Raw genomic sequence first — 25,866 nt, forward strand, 5'->3', positions numbered from 1 at the left:
TACAAGTTACTTATACTTCAGACGCTCCATACCCAAATTTCTAATATACCACAACCTCACCTGTGCATATTTCATTGCGCTGTACCAAATTTACTAATTTATCGATGCTCATACCCCAGCTCATCCAAATTCAATTGATCACCGTACACTCTGTTTCCAATACTGCACAGCCTCACTTGCCCACAATCTCCTTTCTGAATAATTCAGAACCTCATTCACACACACTTGAAAATACTACATGCTCAATCTTGCTAACTCTTATTTGAATATACGATGCACCTATTTTGAATACTTATAATGTCCTGGGACCCCTATTTTAATATATCATACAACCCATTTTCGAAACATCACAAAATCCATTTCAACAGTCACTTGTCCATATCTCAAGATGCTACATTTCCCATCTTTCATATTTGAAAACCTGACTACCTGCAATGAACCCAACTGACTCTCACTAACAATGCCAGAAATATGTTTCTTTTTTATTTTGTTGTTTTGCAATTTGTGTCATTTTTTCATGGTATATGATTCTTGAAATTTCAATGAACATAAAATGCTGAAGAGATATCAGAATGCAAATACAAGTAATGTCTATGCAAAATACCACCATTTAATTTGTAATTCACTGCTACAATTATAATTCGAAGAATTTGAATTTGCAGCAGACAATAGAATTGATTGTCAAGCAATGATATGCTCTCTCCAAATGCAGACGCCCTCCTAGGAAACTCCCATGCGGCTGCCAAGTGGGTGCCGTGATAATGCAAAATGCCCACACCAAAAACGCTGATGTAGCAGGGAAAATAATGCTAATCAGTGGCATTCTATGACAACAGCAGGATATGCCTATATTGGTGTATGAATGCAACAGGAAATCACCCAGCTATGGCACCAATCAGAACAGCCCGATAGGGTAATTTGACTGCTCAAAACGCAGTACGAGCATGCCACGAGAGTACCACCCAGCTAGTATTTTAACAGCAGAATTTCTAGTGCCACAATGTAGAGATTTTGGGCGGCTAAATGTGATTATATTGAATGCCTATTTGCAGAGATAAAGATCGCTCAATGGCAGAGAATATAAACCCCAAATCTTCAGCACAAAATGGCCCTCCAAGAAACAGTAGACACAGTAAATCAAGGCACCCAAATTCTGATTCAAGAAATAATTCAATTCACTTTACCTCAGCAATAAATTGAATGCAAAATTCAGATTCAGAATGCTAATCCAATTTGCTGTACAACAGAAAATTGATGCAAGAATCAAGAGGAATCAGTTCTCAATAATTCACAACCTTTAAACCCTCACCAAAACAATATCAAAAGCAATAAGACAATAATGAATTCCCTTCTCACGAAGCATTTCTTTTATAATAAATATTAATAAAGATGACTTCTTCAAGACACCATTCACTTAAAAGCCTCTTTGCTTTATAGTTGGACACATAATTTTATAATAGAATTTATTAATCTCCTTTGGCTCCAAAAATTTCCTTTCGAACCACATTATGATATTTTGACACACAAGATCATTATTTCTTGTGCCCAAGATATGAAACTTTTTAACCCGGTTCGAACAAACTATGAAACTAAGGTGACCAATATACAATACAAACAAAAATAGCAACCTCAACATATTTAGTTGAATAATAGTTATAATTCAATTGTCTTGTGAAAATGATTGAAGAATCATCAGAATTAAAATTTGGCAACACATTAGTGATCTTGATGAAGAAAGACGACGAATGAACTTGACAAGGTGATTTACAAAAAAAAGACGCTCCCTCCAAGATTCTTGGAGCTCAAATTGGAAGCTAGAAATACAAACTGAGAGCATCACTCAACTCCTCTAACTCAACTGAGCTCATCAGAACCAACTATTGACTTACTATAAATAGTAAGTCCCTCAAAACAGAGCCAAAACTCACCATAGGCCACTAGAGAGCCTAATAACTCCACAACAAGGTCCTCTAAACACCAGTATCAGCCTACAAGGACCCAGGAATAGAGCGAATCCATCGAATCTGCCACAACTCAAAAATTGGGATTGCTATCTCTAAAAGTTGCACCTAGACTGAGTTCTAAAACCCAGTCACTTCGAGAAACATGAAAATACTTTTGAGTCTGTGGGTTACCCAAAATTGGAGTAAATCTCCGGGTTTTAGGCCGGTTCCTATGATATTCTTTCGCCTTAGGCTCTTAACTTAAATCTTGGAGGAAATGGGATAGGAGGATAACCGAAATAAAACTTAAAACTATGGTGATGCACCTAAAAATATCCTTGAGCCTTAACAGATAACCAACACACAACAAAAACTGATAATACAAGAACCTTAGTACACAACCTAATAACATGGTCTTTGCATTAATAATTTATAAGATGGTTTAATAAGAGCAACCCTTAGGAGGAGAAAGATTTTCTCACACACTAAGACTAATTCTTAGGACCAACACAACTTATAACCTGCAAAGAATTGTATCTTTCTACATAAAGGCACCAATATGCAATACAACTCCAAGGACATAACATCACATGAACTTGCATCAACACTAAGTACACAATAAAAAGAAAATGAGAAGACACACAGTTTGTATTACTACTGAAAGGTGTTATAAATCTGCATGTCTCAAAGCGAGTTACAAGAAATATAGCAAGAATGAGGAGAAGGATTGCAAAATATCACAAGTCCCCAATCTGCACAAAACTAGAACCTCTTACAAATGAGACTTCAGCTCATACTTATGCCTTTTTCCATCCAACTACATCATTAATTCAAACAACAACTTCTTGGTCGAATTAAGCTTTTGAGTCCAATTTTGAGCCTCTTAAAAGTTTTCAAAAAGGTGTAAATATGGCCCAAAAGTCACGCCTCAACAATATCAACATAAAGATCCCTCATTAATGCACACTGTTATCTCTCAAAATATCCCACAAAAAGTCTCTGAAAAATAATCACTTTCTGACCTTCAAATCCCATCAATATGACCTTAGAAACCTTGTCATAACTCTCCAAAATATCTTTGTTTGACTTTTAGAGATAAAAATAAATATCTTATCTTGCACTTTAAGTAATAATTATTAAATAACTTATAATCCATTTATTTAATAAATATCAATTAAGTAATGAGCTATAAAGTATTTAATACATTTATTTAACAATTATTAGGTAATTTATAATTTATTGTTTAAACAAATTTAAGTATATTAATAATATTTATTGACTGATAATTAAATCACTTAACAATATTATTAATATAATAATTTTCATTAAAAATAATAGATTGTAAATTATTTAATAATTGTTTATTAAATGATGCAAAATAAAATATTTATTTTTATTTTAAAGCCAATTTCCATATTTTGTATTTTTAAAATAATATCAAATAAATGATTTATAAAATATCATTCATAAATATTATAAAAAAAATACAATACAAACTTTAAAAAAATTTGAAGCTTGTTATCGTTTCTAGAATTTTGGAAGCTCTTTGTTGATTTCTCTTTAGATCTGAAACCTTGGGGTAAAGTTTTATACAGGAAAAGCTCTGCTTCCTCTTACAGCTGTTGTAGATGGTATTTGAAACTTCTAAATGCTTCCTTTACTTCGCTGCCATTGATGGTAGAGTCTGTAGCTGCTGCTTCATTTTTATTCCCTTTTATGACCAAAATGATATATTATATATGTATCCTTGCTGCTTTGTAACTCTTCAATTTGCTGCAAATCTGACTCTTGTATTTGGTTCAAACAAAAAATGCACCATTGATTGACATAACTATGACTCTACCTAAAATGAGCCAAGGGGTGAAAATTTAGGTAATAGGGACATAACAGTATGCCCTCCCTAAGTTCCCAGAGCAAAAAAAAAAAAGCATATCGCAGTCCACTTGGATTCCAAGGGTAAAATTGTGTAATATCCCTGTTGTGCACAACTGACTCCTGTAGCACCAACACCCAAATAATCGACATCTATAACATAATCATTTGGAAACTATTGTAGGCATTGACGAAGTAGACAACTCATTAGAACTCAATATAACTGAAGCATCGACTTTGTCAACACTCGAGTCCCAATATTATTGATACTCATATCTAGTTGTACTATGCAGATAGTAACAACCATAGTTGCTTGTAACACAACCACCATCTCCATCCTCTACTGAGCTTCCCTGGGTGTGTCGATATTGTAAGTGATCTAACTTGTAGTTGCTGATTCCATTTGCAAAGGATGGTGCTAACTTACACCTGCACTAAACCAATTCCCCTATGTGTGGGTCAAAAGAGAAATGATTAGCACTCCCCACTTTGTAATTGCAGTAAAAAGCTTCAACTTCTATCAGAGGCTCATTAATATCAAATTGGGAATCAAGAGATGTCTCCAATCTCTGACTCCGAATAACTGGTCGGGAAGGATCCTGGGTAACCCTCTCAACAAATTCAACCTTAAAATCCCTGTGGGGAAGCATTGTAACCAAGGTTCTACAATATTTCCCACTAACTTCCGAATACAACGAGAGCCCCAATTGAGAGTACCCTCATGAGCTCTGTATGGTCCCTCTTGCAATTCCGAACTCTTAAGAAGATACTCCATAAACGACTTCGTGCAGTAGAAATTATGAGGATGCATCAACCTACTCCCTTGGAATCCGCAACTGATCCCTCTGAAATTGTGGCATTGCCAACTGTCCAATGCTACTAGTTGTATGAGATGGACTAAAAGATTTGCTTCTAGTAGAAGGAAACAAATCCCCATGATAGCTCCTCTCCAAATCAGATGCTGCCCTGCCCAAGTCCTGTGAAGAAAAGGGAGTAGTGTTAGAAATTGACACACATCCCTCCAAAGAGTCCACTACTGCCATGCTAACTACTGAGGGACCTAGTACCATAAGAAGCTCTCTGCAGTTTTCCACTAGTGCACTCACCTCCTCTGTAACTACTAAACCCATATCTAGGATGGATGCAACTACATCCTCATCACATCCATTATCCCTATTCATACAAGTCAACTCCCCACCAACCACTGCTATATGTAGCTGAACTGGATCTGTGGATGGTGTCGACTATACACTCTCCAATTCCATGGTAACCTCATCCAAATGTGACTATGACTCCTGAAAAGCCAACTGAGTACACTACAAAGAGGTGACAATCACCTCAAGCTCAGAGGTGAGCTCAACTACCTCCTCCTCTTTCCCTAACAATGTCTCATAACAAGTGCTACCCTACTTAAGAAGGTAATCCTTGTTAGCTACCAACTGTAAAAATTATGCTTCAAGATCTTGACAGTCTCTCCAAGTGAATAAATCTCTATTAGGGAAAGAGAACTACCACCATGCTCATCTGACATAGGTGCACCCCAATCAGATACAATTAACATCTATCGAATAGCATCATGATGCTCAAGAGATGAAAAGATGCTACTATCACTCACTTTCAGCTGCCTAGTCACATAATGTCTCTGCAAACCTTGGCTCCTACCTAAGTTCTTTGACTCACTAATTGCATTGTGATAAGAAACTGTATATGTATTACTCACCACAAGATCACTAACATCATGTGTGCTATCATCTTCAAACACATCAACAAACGAGGTACTACTATTGGGTATCTCTACCAATACCTCCTCTAAAGAAGTGGAAGCTACTGAAACTTCAAACTCCTCTCATGTCTCGATTTCCCCCTCATCAATAAGTCCCTCTAAATTGCGATCTTGGGGCATATCATCATCTAGTAACCCCTCTAAGTTATTACCAAGCATTTGATATGAAATACCAGACTTGCTGTAGCACAAATCATCAACACGTGATTCATTAGAGGTCTCTACCACACTAGTATCAATAATGTCCATTTTAGACCACATGATTCGACACCATCATGTTCAACATCTCCAGGGCATAAGTCTACACCACCTAACTCTTCCATAACACTCAAACCATGAGTGTCATAACTGGGTTGTTGTCGGTGAAAGCTATATTGTAGCCGACGGGTTGAGTTGGTATCCGAAAGGTTGCGTAATGGTTGAGTCACCCCTTCGGGAAGTATATGTACATCGTCCGAATGGATTTGTGGATCATCATTGTAATTGGAGTTGCATATGTGCTTATACGAATAAAGTATCTGTTCTATGTTACATCTAATCTATTAATGCGATAAGTATCCATTTACCCCGAATGGTAAACATTTGGTGCCGTTGCTAGTCAAACCTGGTATACAATAGGTGTTATGAAGGTTAATGCTGATTCTACTCAATAAGGATGGGAATAAAATAAAAGAGAAGGATGAGAAGCACGGGAAGCATTAATACTCACACAACAGGCGGAGTGCAGACAAAAGTTTCAGCAGCTCATTGATGAGCACTGAAGTGGTGAAGGAGCATAGAGAGAGGGAGTGCATTCACCTAGCAGACCGAGGAGTGTCGAGGACTTGCTTGAAGAAATGTGCTAGAGATTGAATTTGGTAGAAGAGACAAGGGAGGAGTTCTTAAACTTGTATATGCCAAGGGTAAAGAGTTTGAATGGAAGGGAAGGAACCTGCATGGCTCGAGGTGCCGAAGGAGCAGGAGTGTGGGGTGAACTCTTCATTCCCGATACACCTAATGAATAGATACAAGTAGAGAATCGAACAACTTCGCTTGAAGATCTTTTCACACCGAATAACATGGTTGTCCATAGTAAGGCAATTGTTTGAAGTAGCACGGTTGTGCAGAACAATGCGGGTACTTAGAACAACGCAGGTACTCAGAGCAGCGGGGGTACTTAGAACAACACAGGTATACAAAACAATGTAGGTGCACAACAAGTACCATAGATTCAGAAGAAATTAACAATGGTAGGACCGAAAGAAAAATTGTCAAAATTTAATGGCGATGGGATGACCGATCCAGTTAGACACTGTAAAACATGTGAAATAATTTGGACGGAAAACGGTGTAACGAAGTAGGATGATTAGGTTCGGCAGTTTTCGGCGACCCTACACGGTGTAGCAATTGATTGGTTTTTCGAATGTCGATCCGCAGAAGCTAACTTCATGGCCGGATGTCAAGAAAGAATTCATAGTAGAGTTCCGACTATTGAGGGATGATAACGAGATGGTAGCGAAAATCTACGGTACTAAGCAAGGAAAGAATGAAACAATCCACGTATACGCTAGTAGGCTAAAAGAGCCGGTAGCTAAAATGGAAAGCCAACCAGCGGACGAATTGAAGAAAAGGTGGTTTGTCGAAGGGCTACGACTAGCATTGAAAAAGAAGATGAAAATTGTACCTCCAACATCATATCTGGATGCATATAATCGGGTAATGGAGTTGGAGAGTGAACAGAAAACGAGCAAAAAGAAGGATAGATCATCAGACTAGGAAGATTCATCCTTTGGAAGCAGCAGCGACGAGGAATCAAGTAAAAAGGTTCAGGCACTACAAAAGGACATGCTACGTAAGATGAAAGAGTTCAAAAACATGAAAAAGAATCTTGGCCTAGTGAGAGAAGGGGAACTATGGTGTACAGATTGCAAGGAGGAGGGCCACACAAAGGGCTCCTGCCCTCAGAAACAATTTTGCGATATCTGCCAAATTGTGGGACATTCCACCAAGGAATGTCTGTTCAATATGAAAACGAAGGGACACCAATAGGTACTACTAACACAAGAAGTATCCACCTCGGGAGCAAGAATGAATACGAACAATGATGCAACCTCAGGAGGCTACCGTAACAACCAGCGCGGACGAGGTGGTAACAACAATGATAATAATAACAATAATGGGGGCCAAAGCCGAATACAGTACAATTCAAGTGGACAACCAATGATACAATGTTGGGCGTGCAACCTCTGGGGACACTGTTGATGTCAGTTTTGTACCACTACATAACATATAGCAATTGAATACTTGATATGGAATATCAAACACTCAATCCGTCTCTTGAAAAGTAAATACTCATGAAGAACATGAGAAAAACTCCAAGGTTCCTTACACTTGTGGATGCTAACTCAGTTATATTTATGTGATTTGTTGGTTAATCATGTAGGTGGGCTTACGTTGTTCTTTCAAGGATCTCGGACTTTTGCTATGATGGTGATGAAATCTAGCGTTGCAATGTATACTAGTGTCAAATGATGTTATGGCAATGATGATGGAGGGTGCGTGTTCAAATGACTTATACCTTTGATTATCCTTCTAATTTTCAAAGTTATTCCAAGAATGAAATCCAATTACTGAACTACTTGCTGCTTTACTTCTACTCTTATGAATGGAAAGATTAGCAAATGGACGGGGATCAAAGCTGATGAAAGCTTACTAGCGGCTCTACCTCCATAGATGCAATGATTCAAGGGAAAAAAGATTAGATTACCACGCAAGGCTCCTGACAAGCCGCTAGGATGCTAGTGGCCTAGTTTACGGATGCCTATCAAACATCCACTAATATCACCATACAACTATCCATCTATTCTTACTCTTACTTAACAACTTTCTCGAGATCAAATCTACTTTAACAACTTCAATGGAATTTTAACTCTAACTATTGGAAGTAGAAACCATGAAATAACACCAAGTAATCTTAATCACCATGCAAGACGCAACAATGATAGAGAAGCAATTTTGGTATTAGCTTAAGCAACAATTTTCTTCAACCCTTTACAAATGAGAGCAAATGGCCATATATAGGGGCCAAAATTACAACCAATGGTAGAGATTAAGAAGCAAAATCAATGATCCAGATTAAATCCCAGAAACCCTAATTAGGGTTGCCATCCCATTGGCTAATGAGTAGACCCCACCTCATCAATGAACCATTGAAAAAAAGGAAAAGTGGCAACTAATGAGAAGGCGCCAAAATGGTAGCCAATCAGAATCAGACACCTATCCTACCTAAGAAGAAAGGAGAAATTGCCACTTGGGCTTACATCAAATGATCCTCTAATAGAATTCTACCCTTTTTTATCTTTTTAGCCAAGGCAATGAACTTGGCTAGCCTATTGTTGACTTCCTTCATGGGAGGGCAAGGCGTGTGCTTCATCTTGAGCTCAACTGAATTCATCATGTTGCTCGCTACTTGCAGTGTCTTCTCATGATCCTCTTATGCTCTTTCGCATATCCGATAAAGGCATTGAGGGGGGCAAGGGTGCACAAATGTTTCTTCTTGATGGCAACCTTCGCCAACTCATCCAATCTCGACCCAAACTCTGTCTCATTAATGTTCTCCTCTTTGATATCTTCAAAATCAAGTGCAACCCCAACATCGCTCATCATAGTTGAAATAGAAGTGTCAACGCCTGGGTTGTGTTGTGCAATCTCATTCTGTATCTCTTCAAGTATTCTCAATCTGATGGTCAAGGCAACATACCGAGACTCCACCGTACTCATTCCTCTATCCACCAACTTGGTTCTTTCCAAATATCTCTCCGGTAGCCCAATAAATGTCCATAGCCTGGGAATGGCTAAGTCTTTGACTGGAAGGAAATCCTTCCACTCCCCTTCGAATGTTTTGAATTTGTCTCTAATAGCCACCAATGACCTGAATGTCGAGATAAAGGAAGGCAAGAAATTTCGCCCATCTTGAATTATATCACAGATTCATTCTTTGATTTCGTGCAGTTGAGCTGATATCTATTCTATGTTGCTCTCACTGTCTTGAGAAAGGGTTGTTGGATGCAATTGTTGGATAGGTTGGTAGTCTCTCCAATACTTGTTTTCGGTTTCCAACTTTACGATCCTCTTGTTTGCCTTCCTCAACCTTTCTCTAATTGAAACCATGCCTTCTTGGATGTCCTCACACTCCATGTAATCCGTGATTCTTCCCAAGTTATGCTCTACTATCTCATACTCCTGGGCTACAATCTCATCCACTGCCTTGCTAACCTTTGGCATAGCAATCTGAACTCTTCGGTGACCCTCATCATCACTCCTGATTACCTTTGCCATCATTTTTGCAATTTGTTTCTGTTTCTCACTATCTTCCTTTTCCACTAACACTTGAATATCTTCAACTGTTTAGACAGTCACCACCTCACCTCTTGACATAAGCATTTGCTTTAACCACAGTGGTGCAGTGCATCTCCCCAAATCTGGATTCAGTTCGACGAGCAAAGCATCACCAATGGCCTCAGGCGCCTGACTTACTTCCTCAATATCAATTGACTTATCCTCTTCTTCACTAATGACTGTCATATCATCTCCGTGTTGGTTCTCCAAGAGAGGAGAGTATTCGGTACTGTTACTGTAACCATTGGATTCCGAATCAGAGCTCACCTCTATCGAGACCCTTCGTCCACTTGTATTAACCCCTTGGCTCCTAGCCTCAATTATGCTCTCCCTTGATGGTGTTGCATTCTGTCTCTTTGCTGGAGGTTCCTGATGTTCTTTACTTTTCTCAACCTCCAAATTTCTCTTCTTGCTCTTAACTGCTCTTTGTTGCTGGCTATTGCCCCTATCTTTCTGTCCGATTGACTCCGCTGGACCTTCTTCCTCCGGTTTCATCTTCTCATAAGTAAGGCATACTTTCCGACTTTGTAATTGCCTTAACTCCTCATTGTACCATTACTTAGTGTGTAGATCAATTGTCCTTGTATCTGCCTCTAGGGAAGGATCTTGATGATCATCCCAATCCACTAGACCCAATTCTGTTCCATCCACTGTATCATGATCTTCTCTTAGCACATTTTCATCATCTTCTAGTTGATCGGGAATATCAAGGCCTCGCCATCTGATTGCCCTCATCATGCCCACTGACAATCTTGAGAAAGCTAGCTTTCTCACATGAAAGTCATCTTGTACATTGGCCCAAAAATCTTCTATAGTAGAAATATGTTTGAATATGTTTTCATGAGATGCCTTGATAAGACCATTAAGATCGAATCCTTCTCTTTCTCTGTACCTTCCTAGATGATACCATTCTAACTCTTTCTCCGTAGCTGCAAAGGCGATAGGATTGGGGCAAGTATCATTGCCTATTCCAAATGAGAAGGTAATCCCTATCTCACCTTTAAGGCTCATCATCTTGTCATAATGCTTAAGTTGCCTAGCCAACTCCATCAAAATTATCTTGTCGGGTGGGTACCTTGGAGCTCTTGGGACAAACTATACTTCCTACCACTCTAATGTATGTAAATTGCGAAAATTGGATGAACCAATTCCCATACTTTTTAACTTTTGCTTCCACTTTCGATGAGAGCCTCCTAGTAGGTGTCCCTTGTAGTATCTTTATCGTCTTCATGGAAAAGGCATCATAAAACATCTTATAGTTTTGGTGTTGTGCAAATGAAGCTATGGATAACACTCATGCACCAAACATTGCCCCGACCCATTGCCAATCATTCCTAAGGCCTTAAGTCCAAGATTTTCATATAGTCTCGCAATCAAATAGAAAAGATAGGATCCCATGTAGAATTAATTTTGATTTTGCATTGTCCTAAGTTGCAACTCTAAAGTTTCACTTATAATTCTAGCCCAATCAAATTTTCTCTTTCCATTTTTAATTTCATCAATAAAATAGTACATCCAGTTCTCGAATTGCATACCTTGAGCCACACCCATGATTCGGTTGAGAAGCACATTAAGGTCACCATACTTTGATTTGAAATCTGACCTGGTGAGCTTTGACGACTTGGTAACTCCCTTCTTGCCTGCGTGTAACCAATTCTGCTTTAGATGAATGAAGTAGGCCTCTTGATTATCTTAAAATAACTTGGCCACTTGATCCATCATTACCACTGTCATGCCTTTATACTGGGGAATATTATATACTTCTTCAACCACTTGTTTGCTAATGTTAGCCAACACTCTCTTCCCTTCATCGAAAATGATGGACTTGTTAACAATATCAAACTGGGATGCAGACTCCATTACCAATTCCGGACAAGGCAAGGTAGGAGGGAAAGCCGCTGTGTGTACAATTCCGCTCTTGTAGATTTTCTTCGCCATGGGGGATTGTCCTTTCTTCAATCCATCTCTCAACTGTATCATGTTCATCGTGCCAAAATTGGTGTCACTTATTCGCCTCATTTTCGAGAAGGCGGTCTTAGGCATTATGTCTTCTTTGTCTTTTTTGGTATTCGTTCCCTTTGGGTTCTTGCTTGCACTAACATCTACCATCCTAAACACTTATTTCTGCCCCTTCATTCTTAATGATATGGACTACACTTATCAATTTCCAAACTTCTTTATATCGATGGAATCTAGCTTATTTCTGCCTCTCCAAATTCTATCTGTACACTTATCAATCTTCAAACTTCAATCCTAGGGATGGGACTACCACTTATCTCTGCCTCTTAGTTACCTTAGGATGGATTACACTTATATCTCCCAACTTCAATCCTAGAGTGGTCTAGCTTTTTTTTGCCTCTCCAAGTGTCCTATTATGAAATTTACACTTATATCTCCCAACTTCTACCTATCAATGGAAATGATGAAGTGGTGGATGAATAGTGTAAGAAGAAGATAAGAGAAACGAACCAAACAAGAACAAGAAATAAAAGCCGCCCTTAAAACCAATCTTCACCTCTAAAAATGAATGAGAATTTTACCTTAAATCTGCCTTTACCAATAATCGGGCCTCTTCAAGTTTAGATCTGATTTCCGAATTTCAGTCTCTCCACAAAATATGATGCCCTAGCCAATGAATTGCTTGCAAAATCTGCCCTAAATCAGAATTTCGACTTCCCAAACTCACCTTCAAATGCAAAAAATCAGACCTTAAATCGCTTTGCCTCTTCATCAAATAAAATCGCCATAGCTGGAAGAAGAAAATTGCAGCTTTAGGAAGAAAAATCAGACCCCAAAATTGCTGCCAATCTCATAAAAATCAGGCTTTACCTCACATATTCAATCTAGGGCAGAAATTGCCCAACTTGCAAAATCAGATCTGCTCCTTCCAATTCGCCCTCGGGCAGAAATTGCCCATCCAAGGAAGAATAAATTGCTGCCAAAAATGCAAAGTCAGATCCCCAAAAATCGCCTTAGCTGAAAATTCGCCCGCCCCTTTAAAAGAAAATCACTCAATCTTGCAAGAGGAGGTGGAAAGAATGAATGAGGAAATAAGAGGCGGGAAGCCCCTTCTTATATTCTCCAGTTGATCTCCAGAGTGGGCCGACCTGTCTCGAGGGAAACAAAAAATTAAATTATACTTCCAATGATGACCCAGTTTTAAATAAAACATTAAAACAACTAAGCCTAATAGCAAAATTGACCCATTTAATTGCCAATTTGATCCATAATTGCAAAATAGAAATGAGGTAAGCTTAGGAGATGTCAAAATTTTCATTTAACAACGTATTGGCAATTAAAATATCATTAACATTGAGTCTACAAGCCAAAATCAATTTTCAATTCCAAATTATCAATTTCCTTGAACATTTCTAAAATCCTCTAAGAAAAATTTCAACCAAATTAATGAGATTTTGCAATTTAATCCAATTTCAATTTTGCAATACAATTTCAATTTTTAACAAAATTAATCTTTTTCCTGGCACTCAAAATTCAAGCTCTAAATTCAATTTCACTATCAAAATTTCTTTTCACCAAAAAAATTCAAGATTTTCCAAAACGATTAAGTCCACAACAGGCTTATACAATTATATCAAATTTTCAAAAATCCATCTAAGTCCAAAATTTGCAAATTTGTCTTGCCAAATGTTATTTTAACCATCGAAACAAAATGTTGTTGTTGAATCTATTTGGCCTGAGGATAAAATCATATGTTCTAGAAAATCAAGTTTTGCACCAAGTTTTCAAACAAACCAAATCCCCTCCTGGCCTGAAGATGTCCAAGGTGTAAAATTGTAAATTTAAAAACTTCTGGACAACTCCAAAATTGCCAAGGCAACCCAAAAATTCCCAACACCTATGAATATTGCTAAGGCTTGCCTGAAAAAGGGGGTCCCCAAAACTTTTGGGGCGATGGTGTGAAAACCTCACAACAGACACTTCGCTAGAGACTGTACTACGAAGGGAACACCACAGCTGTTGTGCAGATGGTGTGGCCCTGAAGACCATGAGGATTCAAAATGCCCTAAGCTTGGGGTGAACATGTTAAGTATAGAAACATGTGATGATGAGAAGACATTAGCCATTACTTGCGCGCAAGTGAAAATGTATCCAGATTCGGAAGAGGAAAAGAAAAAGTTGCAGCAAGCGCGAGCATAATTATAAAAAGAAATGGAGGCTGAAAAATCACAAACAAAGGACACTGTCTACACCTCAAGGAGGAACTTGGCAGAACAAAATATAATACGACAAGTAATGCAAATTGAGGTTCCCATGAAGCTGAATGACCTTACAATGCCTTAGCTACGGATTGCAATTCTGAACATGACACCAGTCTCGAAGGTGATGGAAGACCTAGGGAAAGACATACAAGGTGGAAGTAGAACAACTGCGGCATACCCAATGCTACTTGCACTCACTAGAGGAAGATACGTTGTAGTAGTAGAAATGGGTATTCTCAGAACCACCCTCATGGACAAAATCGTAGATAGAGGATTAGGAGTGAATGTACTATTGGAAGATATATGGAAGAAGTTGGGGCAACTACATTATGGCTAGTCATATTTTGACTGCTCACCATTGATCATCATGGGATCAAGCCTTTAGGGACTTTGATGACGCAACCTGCAACCATTGGGACACAACCATTTTTATTGGATTTCGTGGTTATAGCATTAAAAAGAAAGGGCTACGAGCCATCTTCGGACAGGGTTGGCTAGTTCAAGCAAAAGTGAAACATGATTGGAAACGGAATACTCTGTCCAGGGAAGGTGGAGGTCAAAGATTTGTAATTGACCTACATACACGGATCGTAGGAGAGGAGGCAACATCATTAGATTTTGAAGTGAAGGAGATGATGAAGGGAAAAAAAAAATGGAACCCAATGAAGAAGTTATCTGAGACTGGAAGGAGGGTCCAATGATGACGATTTGGATTCGGTGAATGGCCTACTCCATTGGCAAATGGAGGACTATGAACTCTTTCCGAGATGCCACATGTTAGGGGTCGAGGATGAAAATAAGAGAGGAAAATGAATTTCCGAAGGAATACAGAGAAGTGAAGGAAGGAGGGGCACGAATAAATGAAACACCAACACATATATTTAGTGAGGAAAAGCCTATTAAATATGAAGAACCCATGGTGAAAACGATGAACTTAGGGGACAAGGCTAACCTGAAAAATATATTCGTGGGAGATGATTGGAATCTAGTTCTGAAAGTGGCAACCTTTAAAATATTTATGGAATATAAGGATGTTTTTGCATGGACGTATAAGGACCTAAAAGGGGTACTGCCAGAATTATGCATCCACCATATACCACTGATAGAAGCAGTACCCATTTGGAAGCGGCCGTATCGGATGAACAAAAATTATGCCGCACGGGTCACTGACGAGATCAACCAAATGCTTGAATCAGGCATTATTTTTAGGGTACAGACGAGTGAGTGGGTATCACAGATTGTGATATCTATGAAGAAAGGCACCACTCAAATAATGATATATTTGGACTTTCGATGCTTGAATGCAGTAATGATTAAGGACATGTTCTCGATACTGTTCACTGACAGTATTCTGGAAGAAGTTGCGGGGCATGAGATTTATTCATTCGTGGATGGATTTTCTGGATACAACTAGATATCCATCACAAAAGAAGATAGGCTCAAAACAACTTTCATGGTAGAAGATGGGGTATATGCCTATAACAGAATGTCGTTCGGCTTGTGCAACGCTTCGACGATGTTTCAAAGAATTATCTTGCACATCTTCGATAAGATGTCAGTTGAAAACTTCAAAGCATTTTTGGACAAGCATCTGCCGCACTTAGAGAATGCATGGAAAAATGGGGACGAACAAGACTGGTACTAAACCCGAAGAACTGCAGATACATGGTGCCACATGGGAACTATTGGGACACATTGTGTGCAAAGCAGGATTAAAGATGGATCCTAACAAAGTCCGAGTAATCTTGGCAATGCCACCTTTGACGGATGTGATGGAGGTAAAATCATTCCTGGGACACAGGATACTACCGAAGGTTCATTAAGAACTTTGCAAAAATGTCTTACCCGCTCAACAAACTAACATGCAAGGAGAACTCTACAAATGGGAAAACTGATTAGAACAAAGCCTTTGAGGGATTAAAAACACGCTTAGCCAGAACAACGATTTTGGCTTATCCGAATTGGGATAAGGAGTTCCATGCACATGTCGACTCATTGAGCTACAAAATTGGAGCAACGTTGGCACAGACATGCGATCATAGATTGGACCATCTAGTGTACTTTACAAGTCGACTATTGTCCAAAGCAAAGAAGAATTATAATACAATAGAGTGGGAGGCTCTCGGAATGGTGTATGCCGTGCAGAAGTTTAGAAATTATCTACTGGCGACTCCATTCGTATTTTATGTAGATCATCAAGCGTTGTTATATCTCGTGAACAAACTGATCATCCAAGGACGGATAAGCAGATGATTACTATTGTTGCAGGAGTTTACATTTAAAATCGTAGTATGGCCTGGGAAAAGCCATGTAAGTGTGGATCATTTATCAAGGATCAAATCGGGAGAACCACTAGAGGGAGTCAACGATGATTTTCCCGACGCACATCTATTCCAGATTTTCCATACTACCATCTTGGTACACGAGTATTAGGGAATATCTTTCGACAGGGCAATTTCCTAGGGAAATGCCTCTAAGCGAAAGGAGGAAATTGGTGCTGAGAAGTTAGACGTTCCAATTGATTAATGGGTTGCTATATAAGATGGGACCTGACCAGATATTACGACGATGTGTTCTAAAGGAGGAAGTCCTAAAGGTATTGAAGGAAGCACATGAAGGACCAACATGAGGACATATGGGGCCAGATACAACTGCACAGAGGATACTCCTTGCAGAGTTATGGTGGCCAAGCGTGCACAACGATGCTAGGGAGTGGGTTGTTGCATGCGATACATGTCAGAGGGCAGGGAAACCACTACAGAGGGATTTCATGCCTCTGAACCCTTCACACGCACAAGAATTATTTGAACATTGGGGGTTGAACTTTATCGGACCCCTCAAGGTGAGCAAAAGTTGGAGATGCAGGTACATTGCGGTAGCAACGAAGTACCTTACCAAGTGGGTAGAGGTGTGGGCCCTACCAGACAATTTTGCAGTAAGAACGACAAGATTCATCTACGAGAAAATCATCACAAGGTATGGAATCTTGCTACAGTTGACAAGCGACCGTAGGGGACATTTTGTCAATCATGTCATTTGGCTGCTGACCACATAATTCCAAATATACCACTCTATCAAGTCTGTACAACCCTAGAGCGAACGGACAAGCGGAAGCCACAAACAAAATCTTGGTTGTAGTAATATGCAAATCTTGTGCAGTTGAGGGTGAGGATTGGGAGGAAAAGCTACCATCGGCATTATGGGCATATCGTACCTCGTACAAAGTCACCAAAGGACACACTCTGTTCTAGCTGATGTACGGCCAGGAAGCTATAGTACCGACTTAGTTCATGATACCAAGTTTGTGAATAGCGATTGAAAACAAGTTGGAAGATATGGAAAGTCTAAGGGAAAGATTGCACAACTTGAAAAAACTTGACAAACGACGATTACAAGCACAATGGGCTACTGAAGTTTCACAGTGCAAACACAATGTATGGCATGACAAACACTTAAAACTCAACAAGTTCCAGCCAGGCCAATTAGTTTGAAAATATAATAGGTGCAACGAAATCAAACCAGGCAAATTCAAGGTGAAATGGGTCGAGCCATATAAAATTCGTGAAGTGGGCGATAATAGAGCAATAAAACTATGGACGTTGGATGGAAAGGAGGTGACCGATGCAGTAAATGGGTCAAAATAAAAAATCTACCACGAAAGAAAAAAGGTTCCAAGAGAAAAATAGACTTCCCTGAATGAATAAACCAAAGGCAATGTAAAAATATAATAATTAGTAAAATAAATATAATATAAGAATAATAAATAAATAAAAATAGTAATTATAAATAAAGAGGTAAAAAGTAAATCTACATATCATACGAGACAGGTGAGTAATGAGATAAAAAAAGGAGTAATAAACACAACGTATGACTAGTAAAAAGAGCAAACATATGAGTTCGACTACCACCGTATGGTCAGTAGGAGGAATACCATCGTACGACCAGCAAGAGGAACATGTTGAAGTTGTATAAGCGCACTGTACGAAGAAAAATTACACATGTGATTAGCGAAAAACTAGTGAAGATACCGTATGAGCAGAGGAAAAAGATACTGTATGGTCAAGTATACATGACTACCGCTAGGAAAGGCTAAGGTACCGTACGATCAAACAATGAAAGACCAAGATAGAGAGAAAGGTTCCATACGGTCACATGGTGAATAGCATAAGGTCAACACCATACGAGTAGCAAGCATATGCGAAAGAGTGATACCGCAAGGAAAGTTTCACATTAGGCTCTTTTGGATCAGATCGTGCTTGAAAGTAATCATAGTTCGTTGACGCATCGGTCAATAGTAGGCCGTATGAAAACGTTATGATTCCTTAGGCAGTTGAAGCCTGATAGTACAGACTACAAAATGAATGGAAGGGCACAGAGAAATTTGAGCCGTACAAATGTTGCAGGTGAAGTGCCAGGAGTAGAGTAAGCCGTATGGCCTGGGCACCAAGGATATTGTATGGACAGAACAAAAGGCTACTAGAAGGCACGAAACAACATCATCGTACAATGTTGACAGGAGGGCATAAAACAACCATATGATATGTTACCCATAAGCAAAAACTCCTGTACGAACATGTAGGACAAGGTGTGTACCGTACGACCGTACGACTATAGGGCAAGTTTGGTAGAGAACATTGAATTGATTGGGGTGGCCGTATGACAATAATGAAAGCATGCTGATGCTTGGACACCGAACGATAATTATGTTAGTATAACGGAGGAAGTGCAACCGCAGGTACAGCCATATGACTAGCAAAATCAAGTGCGCATAGGGAAGAAGTGTGTACGGCCACAAAACAAGTTATAAGTTCACCATACACAAAAGTAGGGAAAAACGCATTTGGTTGAAACTCAAAATGGGGAGCCGTACCATGCATCAACAAGTGTACAATAGAGTTGTGAAGGAGCATGGGCAACTGACCTAACCATATTTTGTCCTCTTTACACAAAAAGATAAAAGAGGTGATAGTTATGCAATCAGCCAGAAAGAGGGCTTAGAAGAAGAAGTTAGAGGAAGATTCAACAACCAACACAACCATAAACAAAAATATGAAGATTCAACAACTAGCGCAAGTAAAAAGAAGGGCAAGTAGGCAACACAGCCAGTTGCAACCAATCACCCCACATCACAAAATATCTCTTTTGAGGGCTTGAATGGAGTGGAATGCAGGAAATGGTTGCACGAAACACCTAAGAACCATCTTGTGAAAAACAACATTCGAAAGGCATAGGTGGAGTGAGCAATACAAATGCCGATATTTTGCATTTGAGATTACAAAGGCTTCCTGCGTACGATGATAGAGACTTCTGATAGGTTCCCTCGAACCAGTTCGTTCGCCTATTTAGGGCACAACCTTGTAATTTCATTTAGAGCAAGGTGCAACTAATACAGTTGGTATGCGGGGATCTATCGCAAACTACACTATTGGTAGAAAGAATGTACGAATTCATGACATTGCAACATAAGACATTCTACATGCCTCACTACACAATTGGGTTATTCTTGGAGGTGACAACTCAGATGATTTCCCACAACAAGCTGGAGGCCAAGCCTGGGCCACTCGCACTAGGCGAGTTCCATATCATGCAGTGGAGACACCTGGACACACTTGGCAGCAAGATCACGGTCGGGTAAAAGCAACCAAGACAGGATGCAGGAGCTACTGATAGTGGTCAGTAGGAGAATTCTTCCGAGGAGAGTGGGCCAACGGAGAGGAGGTAGAAGATGAGGAGGAAGTGGAAGTGATTACGTCAACGCCACTACTATTTCCACGATCTGCACTTTCAGTGACAACACATTTGGTTTTGGTGGGTATGCACAACACACATATCCCAGGGTTTGGACAGTTCAAGCAACTAGTGATGATGACCCTGGTCACCGTAGCGGCTCAGCCAGATGTAGTAACCTCGACCATTCTGGAGTCTGCGGTCATAGTTGGGACAGAGTCGTCACCAACAACAATTGTACTAGAGGAAGCGATGAAGTTACCAGAGGGAGCGATGGAGGTACCTGCACAGGCAGAACAAGAAGTGATGGAGGTACTTACACAAGAAGAACAAGTTGTGATGGAGGTACCTATGCAGGCAGAAAAAAGTGAGGATTTGAGGACACCCGGTGTTCATTTAGATGTAGTGGGCTTGGATGCAGTGGTTACAGTAGACGCAACATTTTTAGCAATGCTAGTAGCAAAGTAGCCGAGCAGGGCAAGAAAATCTCAGAAATTGAGCACATACTTGAGTACGAGGTTTAACCGCATACCAGTACCACGACCGTCATGCATTCTTTCACCTGCACGAGAAGTAGCCGCAGAAGGAGCCCCTACTTGTACACAGACATAGGTGGAGGAGAGTTGGCCGATGCAGATTGATGAGATACCACATCCCTTGATGGATAGCACTGCAAAGAAGATGATAGAGGCAGTGAAGATGGTTATGGGTACCCAGTAACCTACAGTAGGGCTGGAGACATTGATGGGAGAGGATGTTGAGACATTTCTGGCCGACGTGGTAACTTAGGCTCGCCAAGTGGTGATAAGATAATGATATTAATGTCCAACAAAAGACCAAAAACAGGTCTATGGGACTGCAAGATTACAACAAAGCAGGGCTAAAGCTAGCAGGAGCACACAAAGGTGTCCATAGAAAAACAACAACAACAAACAAAAACAAACAACAGAAAGCACTAGGAGGCTTTCTTGGGTGAGAAGAAATCAGTCACAGAATGGTACACGTGTCGATGTGTAGAGGTACTACATTGTCTCGGACCTGTCCCAGAAGAGTGTCGCTAGTGCCTATAAGCAGAACGGGATCTGACGCATCTAGAAAGCTCACTAGGCCAAATAGGGCTAGAGGGCCTTTCACACCACGCAAGGTGGATAAAGGTGTAAAAAAGGCAGTAATGAGCTGAGTAGATGAGTGCCGGTGTGGAAGTAGAGTTTGAATCATGCTATCTCGGAGCATAGTGGCCTCACGCAGATACAGTGCAAGGCATCTCTGATCATAATAGCTGAAGAAATCATAGAGAGAGAAGCACTCTCTGAACAAACAAAAGAACCTCCTTCTGATCTCATAATAAATAGGGCATCGAAAAAGAAAGTGAGCCTCATCCTCCAACTCCCCTAAAGAATAGAACAAATAGGTCCGCTCCTCCCTGTCAATATGATGATCCGACTGAGCCCGAAGACAGTGGGAACCAACTCTGAAAGAACCTAAAGAGATCCGTAGGGCATGAGACCAACGTCGTGAAAGATAGCTAGGCTGGGCAATAATCCCATCTGAGATCTCCAAAAAGTGTGTCGCATAAAACGACATCCATGGCCGTAATCCACCAGGAGGGTTAACCCAGGTAGCAAATATCAAGACAAACATGCTCATTCAACTCCTGCCGAGAAGGGAGAAGATGAGCAGGGGCATCCAAAGAAAACTGAAAAGGGGGGAGACAATCAATATCAATCCCAATTGAACTCAGCAAAGAAGAGACCTATGAATACCAACACCGCGCACGAGCACCAGACTCAGTAGAAATCGAAGAACAGTAAGCTAAATAGGATTAACGATCACGGTCTTCAGCCATATCAGCAAACCCACGAAGGCGATGAAGAAACCAAACTAAGTCAAAAATGGCCGCAAGTCTGAAAGGATGAGCCTCAAACTTAGCAAGAATGATATCATGAGGAGTAGATCTATGATATCTGATAATGCGCCGCAAGAACAAAGTTTGGACCCGCTCAATCGAGGCCCAATTAGAGCTAAGGAGAGAAGGACCCCAAACCACAGAACCATAAAGAACAGTCGGTTGAACAAGAGCATCTAGGAGAGAGCTTAGACGAGGTATCTTGAAAGTGATTTCTGAAGCACTGATTCTCAAGCAAAGCAAGAAAACCCATGCCCTTATTAACTCTGGGCTGAATAGCAGGTCTCATGCTAAAACACGGTCCGGAAAACATAACACCTAGATACAAATAGGATGAAGTAATCTCAATCTCTTGGGCTTGAAATGTGAAGTGAAGATGAGAGGTCTTTAAACAATTAAAGACCATGATCCGAGTCTTACCCAAGTTAACCACCAACTGTCTCTGATCACAAAATAAAGCCAATCTATCAAGAAGTCTCTGTAACCTGTCAGGAGAGGAAGCAAGGAGAACAATATCATCCGCAAAGAGAAGGATCGAGATCATAACTTGATAAAGATAACAACCATCACCTGGGAGCGAAGACTCCAAGAGGAAGTCCTCTAGCTCATCAATATATAACCCAAATAAAGTAGGAGAGAGAGGACAACCCTGCTTAACCCCGATAGTACAATGGATCGGATCCGAGAAGCCAATAGGAGTCCGAAATCTGCCGACCACAGTCTCATATAATCTCATAATAGCAATACGTAGCATCTCGGAAATACCTATCTCCCTAAGTCTCTCAAATAGAGCCACCCTAGGAACATAATCAAAAGCTTTGCAAAAATCAACAAAGCAACAGTATACCTTTTCCGATCTGTGTCTGGCCTCCTCAATAATAGCCCGTAGCGTGAAGATGTGGTCCATAGTCTGATAATCCGTCTGAAAGCCCGCCTAACCTCTAGCCCTACAACCAATCCTGTCAAGCTCCGCTGATAGCATAATGTTAAGAGCAGTAGCATACAGTTTGGCAAAAGTGTGCCCAATCATGATGGTTCTGTAGTTCCTTGGATCAGAGACAAGCCCAGTCTTGTGAATGGGATGAATCAAGTGCCTAGACTAGGAAGCCGAAAACCCAGTGTGAATCACTCTATTAAAAAGACTAGAGAGATAGGGACCCAAAACTGAGGCACCGAACTTGAAAAGCTCAGCCTGAAAACCTTCCTCATTAGCAGCTCTACTACATTTCATGGATCTGATAGCCTCATAAATGTGGGAAGGGGTGAAAAGGCGGATGAAAGGAGGCGAGGGGGGAGTGAATGGAAGGCTGCCCAGGAATATCAGAAAGAGCCATGGTATGCGATGCAAGGGAGTGAAAGTCAAGGGTGTAAGGCGGAGGGGGATGACGGGGGAAAAGAGTATGCCAAAAGAGCTGGGGATTGCTAACCAGTGTGGAGCAAAGTGACTTACACTTTGAGGCAGTGAAGTTACGCTTCTTACTCCGAAGCAAGCGAAGATAAGATGAGCGAATACTGGCCAAGTCAGTGGAGTGAGCCTCAAAAGCAAAGCGCATAGCACAATGAAAGGATTTGCAGTCTGAATCAAACCACTGGTTCATGGGGCAAGTATTACGACACTTGCTGCGAAGGAGCAAGGGAGGGCGATGAGGGATGGAAAGGGTGGCAGACTTAAGAATAGCCGATGCGAGTAAGTCAAACATGGAGGTGGCCTTGAACGAGTCAGAGAACCCCGAAGGGCTGAGGAGTTTGGAAAGATGAGCGGAGAAGAGCTCACAGTCACCATCAATGAAATGGAAGCGAATGGGCAAGTGAGTGGTAATAGAAGAATGATGAGGTGACATGAGTGAGGGTGCAGAAAAAGGGGAGAGGCTACAATGAATGGTGAAACTGCGAAAACACGGGATGAAGGAGGGATAGGCAAGAACATAATCCACGACACTAGCACCACCACCATGAGGCCAACAAGTGAAGATCTCAGAACCAGGGAAGCAAGAGAGGCCATTCAGGATCACCAAACCAGAAGACTCACAAAACTGCAACAAATGTCTACCATACACGGATAACGGCCCAAGAGCATCCTCAGAAAGTTTATGAAGCCCTAAAGAAGTAGGATCAATCTCGGTGGAGCACATGGGGTCAGAGCGACAATCATAAAGTGGAGTTTGTAGTGCTTTGGTTCTCGCATTGAAATCCCCGAGAATAATAATGTCCCCTAAAGCAGAAAACTGAGTGATAGTCTCGCAAAGATCAATAACAGGATCACCGTCATCGGTACCATGAATAGCATAGTGAGAGACAGCCGGTGGAAAGTAGCAAGCAGCCAAGTAGATATCCCTCTGATGATAACACTTACGATCAATATGGACCCACATAAATCTGGCAAACAAATTTGAGTGTACGATAGAAGTGCTACTGAAAATATCATCCTTAATCAAACAGGCCACACCCCTTGAACCCCGCACACCACCCGAAATGCGAACCTCCTCCCTAAAAACGGATAACCACTGGAAACCTATGACACCTGGCAGAGGACGCACAAGACTCTCATGAGTCTCTGATATGACAAGAATATCGGCGGAACCTACAGCATCAAGAAGAAGACCAGGTAAGGACCATAAAGATCCATTACCATTCCAACAGTTACCAAGAAGGGAGCAAGTGGGGGCCTCCCTCTTGTCCGACTGCTGGTGGGACTGTCATTTGGCCTTGGGGGCCTGCCTCTTTTCCCAACCACTTGGGGGAGAATCTCTAATAATAGCTCTCAGATTTCTGATAACAACCCATTTACCATCCTGGCTAGCTTTAGCAACAATACCACGAGCATGTTTAAGCTCTGCAACCTGGGACTTCGTGAGATCTTCATCCAAGAAGATCTTCGAAGGAAGGGAAAACAACTTCCTCTTAGCACGGAGAGCCTGAAGCCTGTCTGCAGGTGAAAAGAATCTGATAAAAAGGACATCCCCATGTCCAAACCAACACCTATCCAACGTAATCTCGATAAGACCAAGTTGATCACAGAGGAAAGAGCGTCCCGCTGCGAGAGGATCATAGGTAGAGGGGAGTCCACGAACCCGCAGATTGAGCTCACGGACCCGCCTCACACGCTCATCCTCAATCTTTCCTTGCACCATTTTATCAATATTGGCCAGAGGTTGAGAATTTGTGTTACTACAAAGAGAGGCTTTAGATTCAGTAGTACAGCAGTTGGAGCATGTCATATCCTTCATGAAAGTAGGGTGATTGTTGGTAAACATATTGTTCCTTTTTAATTAACTCTTTAAATGCCCAATACTTATGAACAATGATTGATTACAACAGTTGGGAAACCATAATTGAAAAACTAAATTCCCTCTGAATTTCTAGGTACAACTCCCTTGAGTTTGTGATTTGCAATGAATTTGTTTGTTTCTAAATCTAAGATGGGGTTTGTTCTTGACCAGAGAACAAGAGAGGAAAACCAAGTTAGGCTTAGACAGGAACTAACTCAAACTAGAATCTGGGTCTTAATACTAACCAAATTTGTGAACCCATACATCTTATGAACCAGCAAAATATGGTGATGCAATAGTAAATTCTATTTATAGGAATAAGATGCTTAATATAATGCTTTTAACTTCTAAAACACAAGAAACTAACTTAAGAAACAATATTGGAAAAAGCCTCTTTTAACTTCTAACAATACTATGATTATCTTCAGTTTGCTGTATTAAAACAAGGGAACAAAGCTCTATTTGTTCATTAGTTTAATTCAAATCAAAGAGACATTTCTAACTAAGACATATAATGGAACCGTAAATAATTGATACAAAACACATTCAAGTTGTCTCTGTAATTTGGAGCATTTCACACCAAAATTTAGCCGACCTTTCATTAATCTTTCCATCGAGTACATATAGGATTCTGAGATGAAACGTTACAAAAAGTAACTGAATCAGTTCATCTTCTTGAAAATGACAAATGACAAGAAGTCAACTATTAGTTACAATTTCATATCAAAATACAAAAGAGCGGGAGAAATATCATTTCACTTTCTTCCCC

The 25,866-nt window shown here is 40.4% G+C and overlaps 1 protein-coding gene across 1 annotated transcript in view; it reads left to right on the forward strand.

Annotated features, from left to right (window-relative positions):
- LOC149546232 (uncharacterized) overlaps positions 1-25,866 on the forward strand; it is a 104,394-nt gene that overhangs the window by 1,014 nt on the left and 77,514 nt on the right. The window lies entirely within an intron of this gene.

Source organism: Cupressus sempervirens, chromosome 7 (genome assembly GCF_028749045.1).
Source record: "Cupressus sempervirens isolate cs-2001-9-10 chromosome 7, ASM2874904v1, whole genome shotgun sequence".
NCBI classification, from domain to species: domain Eukaryota; kingdom Viridiplantae; phylum Streptophyta; class Pinopsida; order Cupressales; family Cupressaceae; genus Cupressus; species Cupressus sempervirens.